Source organism: Ochotona curzoniae, unplaced genomic scaffold (genome assembly GCF_017591425.1).
Source record: "Ochotona curzoniae isolate NIBS_2020 unplaced genomic scaffold, NIBS_Ocur_1.0 scaffold_4701, whole genome shotgun sequence".
Classification (NCBI taxonomy): domain Eukaryota; kingdom Metazoa; phylum Chordata; class Mammalia; order Lagomorpha; family Ochotonidae; genus Ochotona; species Ochotona curzoniae.
This window is the reverse complement of record NW_024467122.1, coordinates 83,416,920-83,424,397: the sequence shown is the minus strand read 5'-3', so window position 1 is coordinate 83,424,397 and position 7,478 is coordinate 83,416,920.

Here is a 7,478-nt window from a genome sequence, read left to right as displayed (position 1 = left end):
AAAGGACTGTCTTTTTTTTTTTTTTTTTAAGAAAAAAAGTATATCTATATAAATTAAAACAAAGAAAAAAAAAAACACAAGAGAAACAAACAAAGACATTATAGCGTCTGGTAAAAGCTGCCTTTAGTATCTCTAGGAGACAGGGTGAACGATCCCCAGGAGCCTGGCCAGGCAGAGGGGGAGGCTGTGGGAAGGGCCTCCGATCCTTCTTAAGCTACTTCCCATCCTGCCCTTTCATGTAACCTGAGTACTTGGGGGATGGGCTCAGATGCACATCAGGATAGAGTTTGGGAGGCATTGACTCAGAAGGCACTGAGTGAGGCCTGGCCTCTGCCATCCTGAGAGGCCGCAGGTGCAGAAGCAGCAGCAGAAACCTGCCTCGCCCTCCTGGTGGCCTATCCCTTGCAGTCACTGCTGGCCCAGGCAAAGGAAGGGAGAGCTGGGATCCCCACAAGCTCCCACCCCTGCTGCCCAGTGTGGATGGATCAGAGGCACGGCCTTTGGCTGAGCTGAGACACCTCCTGTCCCCTCAACCTCCAGCCAGCTCCAGCGTCCCCTTGCCCCAGGCCACCTTCTGTCGCTTCATCTCAATTTGCTCACCCTATGAAGTGGGTTCAGGCTGCGGCTGCAGGATGTGGAAGTTCTGCCGCTGCTAGCAGGGGCAAGTCCTGGTGTAGGAACTGCAAAACTGGAGGTCTTCTTTACCCGGGACCACGAGGGGAGTAGACGATTGCCAAAATACTTCTTCATTCCTTTAGAAAGTACGCCTTTCCTATGCAAGTTTCATGTGCTCCTCCAAGGTGCTTCTAGATGGTGAGCCGTGTTCAGCTTAGAAGTGGTGTGTGCTGTCTGTCCGTCTTTGTCTGTCTGTTGTATACAGTGGGTGCCATATAAAGCTGGTCAGTGGTGGTGCTTGCTCCCTGCTTCTGTGAGATGGGCTGGAGACTCAGCTCAGAGCGCCGTCACCCGCCCTGCCTTGGTCACCCTGTCCTGGGCCTGAGGAGCCTCATGCATTACTTTCCCCTCCCCACAAGACATGGAGTCAACTTAGCATGAACCCCAGCTGAGGCTGGCAGCCTCTGATCTGACCCTGTGTCAGACGGGGCACGGGTGGGGGGCAGAGGGGGGTTCTCCCTCATGACGGTTTCTTAAGAAAATTTGTTGCCACCTGCTCTGTCTTTGACTCATTTTTGGCTGGAATGGGTACTGTGAAACCATAGCTCATGGCAACACCATGACCAGGTAGGGTGCAGCATCCAACTCAAGTCATTTCCAGCTGAGAGCTGGAACCCCAGCACCATCCCAGAGACTTACTGCCTGGACACCGCAGCAGACCTTGCACCAGATCCTCCCCTGGAGGCTGCCACTCCTCCGCACTGAGGGCTGGGGCGCTGGGCATGTCTTGAGGGCAAAGGCCAACCAGTGTTGCATGAACACAAAGGGGTGCACAGCTCTGTGCTAGCAGCAAGAGAAGGCTCTGGCTCAGACCTCCCTGGTGGGGGAAGGCAGAGAAAGGTTTCTTGAAGGAACATGAAGGGTCTTCTAGGATGCGCCAGGACATGTGCATGTCCAGTCACTTGAAGAAATTACCTCTATCACCAACAAGTTATCATTGCCATTTGCTCTGGGAGAGACAATGGATGTGAGATTCTTTTCCCATTCCTTCCTTCCTACCTCCTGAACCTCTGCTTGTCAAGGCCTAAAATAGCACACCTAGTGTTGTGGGTTTTTTGTTTTTGGTTTGCTTCATCCTTTAGGGTTTTGAATGGGAACCTTCCAGCACCCTGTGGGACTGCAAAGACTGTGCAGGGTTTGGCTCTGCTGAGGTCAGGATCAGGGCTGTGGGCCTGAGTGTATCTGACCTACAAACAAAACAAAATGGAGCAAGAATAGCTTTTAAATTTTTTTCCATGTGCTTTTTCATTTTTTTTATTGTATTTTTGACAATCTTTACATAGCTAATTAGAGTAAAAAGGTTCCGTGTGCTTTTTCATTTTTAAATGGTGTTTGAAGCAACAAAAGGGAATGAGACAGAGGCCCTCCAGAAGTCACCAAGCCCACCCTTTAAACAAAGTGTTGACTGACCCACAGTGAGCTCTCAGAAAGTTGGAGATCTCTGATGCGCTCCTACAGTGTGCTGTTTTGTGTGTCTGTATGTTTGTGTAGTCATATGCAATTTTCCAGCGGCAAGTACCAGAATCCCATCTCAAAACACATTTGAGTCAATAGGAAACTTAACATCATTGGTGAATCAGGCACAGCTGGTTCCCTAGGGGTTAAAGCAATGATGTCGCCATCTTGAGGCTCTGCTTCCCTCCCTGTGTTGGCTGTGCTAGTCAGCCCTAACATGCCACGGAGAACATCAGTCAGCTTTGGACATGGGTTTACAGGTCAGAGAGTGGGCCACCATAGTAACACCAACAAAACTGGGGGCAGGAAGGAGAGAAAAGGGCTCTCCACTGGGGAATGATGGGCAGATCATCAATATGCATCCTCAGAATATACCCTTGAGGAAAAAAAAAAAAACTTATTTGAAAAAGTGACAGAGAGAAAAGCAGAGAGCTTCCATCTGCTAGGTCACTCCCTAAGTGGCTGTATCAGCTAAGATGGCCAGGCTGAAGTCAGGAGCCAGAGACTCTATCCAGGTCTCCCACATGAGTGGAAGGGGCCCAAGTACTTGGCTCATCTTGGCTGCCTACCCAGACGCATTAGCAGGGAGCCAGATCATAGTAGAGTAACCAGGAGTTAAACTAGCGCTTCCAGAAGGGACGCCAGTGGCATCACAAGCAGTAGCTTAAGCCACTGTACCACATTACCCTTGCATGTACCCTTTGTTGCTTGTGTCTCTATTTTCCTTAATCCTAGACCCAACTCCAAACACCTATCTCTAAATGGGAGACAAAGCACACACACTACCAAAGATTCCTTGGGGACATGTGCCTTCCAATCATGTCAGGTTGTGACTTAAGAAAAAAAATTTTTTTGCAGTGTGTGATTGAAACCAATGTGAAACAGGGTGATTTTATAAAATCCCATTTAGACTAGAGAAGGGCAAACGTCAGTGGCTGCCAAATGAACAAGTGCAGCACGTGCTTCCACAGAACACAACATGTCCTGCTTCACAGAAGTGACTCCTTGCTTATTGGTTCTTTCCACTGGGCAAGATCTTTGTCCATAGCCAACCTCCATCTGCTCCAAGCTCAGCTGACTCCTGCTCCGATGCTCTCGGCCTCACTGGGGTGGTGGGAGGGGAAGAGGTGGTCAGAATCCCTGGGCATACCAGCTGTTAGACCTCAACCCCAGGAGGTGCTTAGGACACACCTGGGGCAACCTGTTCCACTCCTGCCCCTCCAGCCACAGCCTCTCCTAACCGTTAGGCTACATCACCAAAGGAACCCCAGGGTTGTGTCTGTCCATCCCGGGACAGAGTGAGAGAGCCCTCTGAGGACCTAGGTGCCGGAGTCCAGCTCCAGCCAAGTTTGCAACTCGAGAAAGGTGCGTGGATGAGGCATAAAGAGGAAAAAGATGGACCACTACGATTTCATGATCATAATGGACAATGCAGGAAAGCTGTCCACTTTAATTATACAGAAACAGTCAAACTCTGGCTCAGACATTTTATGTCATGGTCAAGTGGGTGTTTCTAAGGATAACTCTGCCATTTGTTTTACCTAAAAACATTACAAGTTCCTGCTACAATTCTTATTCTACAACTTAATCTTTTTTCTAAGATCTATTTATTCATTGGAAAGTCAGATATACAGAGAGGAGGAGAGATAGAGAGGAAGATCTTCAGTCCGATCATTCATTCCCCAAGTGAGCGCAACGGCCGATGCTATGCCGATCCCAAGCCAGGATCCAGAAACTTCTTCCAGATTTCCCATACTGGTGCAGGGTCCCAAAGCCTTGGGCTGTCCTCAACTGCTTTCCCAGGCCACAAGCAGGGAGCTAGATGGGAAGTGGAGCTTCCGGGATTAGAACTGGCGCCCATATGGGATCCTGGCACGTTCAAGGTGAGGACTTTAGCTGCTAAGCCACATCGCTGGGCCCCTACAACTTAATCTTGTATCACAAAGAAAAGGAGAACCTAAAGATCAAGGAAAGAATGAAACCCTAAATATAGGTCCCTTGATTAGCATAAGGTCAATGGGGACAGCCAAGACAGTAGGAATAATAGAAGGCCCTTTTGCAAGACATTATTATGGACATTAACCTCCAAGCTCACATTGATATTAAAAGGTCAGCTCCACAGTAGCAAACAATGCCTGGATGGATTAGAATTGTTCCACAGGGTGGTCAGGTGTCCATGCAAAAGAAGGTGGAGCTGCACTCAGGTGGTTGCAGAGACATGTGCCGGGCCCTGCCATGCAGGAAGTTCCATTGCAACCCTGCCTGCAATGGAACAATACTCTTCACACCTTCATATCCCCCACATCCACTGCACAGACCCCAACACCTACGGACTATTGTCAGAGTCTTCAGTCTCCAGCAGGACCCCTGGGATCAACTTTCCTGAATACAACCTGAGTTTCCCTGAATGTAGGGAGGAAAAACCTCTGGTCTGGGATGGTCCTGGTGATTTCTCACCTTGGAGGTAACCTTGACTCTGCTGGTCCCCTGCAGAAGGAACTACTATGGAGGTGCAGACTGCAGGCTCGTCCACCCTCCCCTGCTTCAGCTGCGATCTCTCAGCATCCTCTGCCACAACCACACTCGCACTGACCACACCTCTGTCACAGGATAGCCACAGTCAGCAGAGAATCCAAGGCTGTCCCTGGACCCCACTGCCAGATGTGCTCACTTCTGTTACACAGCCCTGTGCTCTTTGGGAATCAGGGAGCTCACAGCCAGTCCAGGCTGCAGCCTGCCCAAAGAGGTGACCATGCAGAAGGGCCATACTCTCTTTCCCAGTCTCTGTGTCCTAGCTTGGGACACATCTATTGCAGCATCTGCTGCTTACCAGCAGCCAAGGCTGGCAAAAGCCTTTGGCCAACTGGACAAGGGACTTGGCACCCCCATGCTCTGGCCTTCTACGCTGTAGCTGCCTAATGGCCTAGATTCTATAAAGACAGCCAGGCTGCAAGGATACATCTTAGGGGCTCAGTAGAAAATGTGTGGTATAAGGATTTATTCCAATATCCCACCCTGGACCCTGCGCCATTTCTTCCTCGCAGCTCACGGGATTCGCGCCAGTGCAGCCATCCACCAATCAGATGTAACCTGGCATTCCACCTGAGAATCCCACCCCCAATCTCCCAGCCCCTTCCCCAAACCCGCCCACTTGCCAATCATCCCCAGGCATTCACCTGCAGGCACCAATCCCCTGGGGCCTTGACCTCAATCCCTCCGAATCCCCACCCCCCACACCTGGCAGACAAAAAAGGCCCCCAGGTGCGGTTCACCCCTTTTTTGCTCTCTCTCTTCCTCCCCTTGGTTCCTCTCCCCTGCTCTTCCTCCCTTCCCTCCCCTTCCCCTGTTCCTGCCCCACTTGGTTCTCTCTCTCTCTCTTGCTCTCTCTTGCTCTCTCTCTTGCTCTTGCTCTTGCTCTTGCTCTCTCCTTGGTTCCTCTCCCCTGCTCTCCCTCTCCTCCTTCTTACCTCCCTTCCCCCTCCTTCCCCTTCCCCTTTTCCTGCCCCGCTGGAATAAACTTCCTAGGATAATGTCGTTGCGTCTGGTGTTTTCAGCTCACGGTAAAGAACCAGGTTGCGAGAATTAGCTGCGACGTAAAGTATCGTAATATCCTATAACCTAAAACTAGAACTCTTACATTCTTTTAAATAACTAACATTTGGTGCCGTGACCGGTCGGTTTCCCCCGGCACTTGGCCACGTGGCCTTCGGGCCTTTGGCCACTACCGGGACCCGAACCGTGAGAACTGTGATCTGTGTTAACTGTCTTCATCTGCGCCACCGAGACTCGTCAGCAGCCATCAGAATCCGTCTCCATCCGCCCGCTGGTTCGTGAATTCGTCTCCAACGGCCTGTTCCTGATTTTGCCTTCTTCGGCCTGTTCCTGATTTCGCCTGCCGGTTCCAGAATTCTCTACCTCCACGTGGCCGTTCCTGAGTTCATCTAACTGACCGTGCTGGCATCTGCATCCATCCAGCAGCGCCATTGCCCAGACGCGTGCTCCCCAGTACTCCATCTCCACGCGGAGCACACGAGGTATTCCCCATCTTTCCGAATGCCAAGTTGTTGCATGCATACACTGTTGTAGATAGGGTTCCCTTCCCCAGCCCTTGGAGTTTTGGGTTTGGCTTGGCATATTTGCGCTCCTCTGAATAGGTCTGACTTTCCACTTCTGGGAGTTTTTGGGAGACCGGTTCTGTAAACCCCGGCCGAGTGCTGTGTCTCTTAGCCACTGGGCGGAAGTCCCCCGACCACTGGGTCACTCTGGGGGCCCCCCTGTACCTCCGAGTCGGGCCACTGGGCTGTTAACGACTTCGGATACAGGCGGTGTTTGGGGACCTGGCTCGTCCCTTACGTAGGGGGTGACGACCTTCTACGAGAGCCGTCTTTTCCTGACCACTGGGTCGTTTTTACGGACCACTGGGTCCACCTTGGTAAACCCCAGCCGGGTGCCGTGTCTCTTAGCCACTGGGCGGAAGTCCCCCGACCACTGGGTCACTCTGGGGGCCCCCCTGTCCCTCCGAGTCGGGCCACTGGGCTGTTTACGACTTCGGATACAGGCGGTGTTTTGGGGACCTGGCTCGTCCCTTACGTAGGGGGTGACGACCTTCTACGAGAGCCGTCTTTTCCTGACCACTGGGTCGCTTTTATGGACCACTGGGTCCACCGTGGTAATCAGTCCTGAGTTGTAATAATGGGAGCTATTTTTTCATTGCCAGTTCCTCCCAACTCCCCTTTGGGCTGCCTTCTAGCAAATTTAGACACCCTTGAATTGGCTTGTTACCTAAAACTTTAATACGCCTCTGTGATGTGGATTGGCCCCACTATTCCCTAGCTAACTCCTTCAAGTGGCCAGTTAATGGCATTTCGGATCCGGACATCTTTCGGAACCTAGCTCATTGCTGCATGCATTCGGAAAAATCGGGGAAGTCTCATTCCCTCTTCACTCTCGGCTTTCTGTCTGTCTTTTCCGTAGTTTTCTAGCTATGAAGTAGGAAACCCCAGTGCCCTCTTCCAGGGCCCTGGTGCCACGTGCAACCGCCATCTTATCCTCCATGTGCAGTCGACCCCCACCCTCTCTGTCCGCCATCTTGCCTTTTCTCTCCCTGCCATCCCCCACTGTTTGAAGGTCTCCATTTGCTCCCCACTGGGAAGCAAAGATTTCCTGTTTAGAACTTTTCTGTTTTAGCCCTTAGCCTAACTTGCTCTCCCAGTTTCTTTTGTCTTGACCACATCCAAACACCCTAAGGGCCTACATTTCTGTAGCTTTCCCTCCCACCCCTTAGCTGAGAGGGGTGGAGTAAGAGATAAGTGATTTAGCCTTTCTTTAAAAAAAAAAAGAAAAGAAAA